At 49.3% G+C, this 1013-nt stretch overlaps 1 non-coding gene across 1 annotated transcript; it reads left to right on the top strand.

The window, feature by feature from the left end:
* Positions 1–313: 313 nt before the first annotated feature.
* Positions 314–433, top strand: LOC132494528 (U6atac minor spliceosomal RNA). The gene has a single exon (XR_009533105.1). It is a non-coding gene; the product is annotated as a U6atac minor spliceosomal RNA (small nuclear RNA).
* Positions 434–1013: the final 580 nt, after the last annotated feature.

Genomic DNA, 1013 nt, shown 5'->3' on the forward strand with positions numbered 1-1013 from the left:
CTCTCTGGTTACAGAAACATACATGGTCTAAGTTGGCAGCATCCTTGGGCCAGGCCGTGAGATGAAAGAGCAGAAACAGAACAAGGGGCAGGACGCACACGTGGACTGCATCCTGAAGAAGCTCCCTCCCTGGAGGCCCTCACAGGACACCTTTCCTCACACGCCCTGGGCCAGAAATTGGTCACACAGCCACACTGAGATGCAGGGGAGGGTGGGAAAGGTACCATCCACTTTGGATGACCACATGCCCAGACAAATTCAGGGGCCTACAACCATGGAAGAAGGGGGCTGTGAATACTAAGAGGCAGTTCGCCTGTTGTAGCAAAGGGGGGAGGTTAAACTTCCCTTGACAAGGATGCGAGAGGCCCTCAGCCTAAACAAGAAACACATGGTTAAGGCATCACCACTCTCTGTGATCTCACCCTGGGTTTTCCACATCTTTGGTCATTAGGGAAATGCAAATCAAAACCATAATTTGATACTACTTTATGCCTATTAGGATGGTCATTAGTTTTTAAAAATGGTGATGGGGCTTCCCTGGTGGCGCAGTGGTTGAGAGTCCGCCTGCTGGTGCAGGGGACGTGGGTTCGTGCCCTAGTCTGGGAGGATCCCACATGCCGCGGAGCGACTGGGCCTGTGAGCCATGGCCGCTGAGCCTGCGCATCCGGAGCCTGTGCTCCGCAACAGGAGAGGCTACAGCAGTGAGAGGCCCGCGTACTGCAAAAAAAAAATAAAAATAAAAAATAAAATAAAATGGTGATGCTACAGAGAAACTGAATTAGGACGCTTGTGCACTGCTGGTGGGAAGGTAAAGTGGTGCAGCCACTGTGGAAAACAGTTCTTCATTCCTCAAAAAATTAAAAATGGAATTACCATATGATCTAGCAATTCCACTTCTAGGTATATACCCCCAAAAGTTGAAAGTAGAGACTCAAACAGATATTTGCACCCCAATGGTCATAGCAGCGTTATTCACAATAGCCAAAAACAGAAGCAACACAAGTGCCCATCCA

This window comes from Mesoplodon densirostris, chromosome 7 (assembly GCF_025265405.1).
Source record: "Mesoplodon densirostris isolate mMesDen1 chromosome 7, mMesDen1 primary haplotype, whole genome shotgun sequence".
NCBI classification, from domain to species: domain Eukaryota; kingdom Metazoa; phylum Chordata; class Mammalia; order Artiodactyla; family Ziphiidae; genus Mesoplodon; species Mesoplodon densirostris.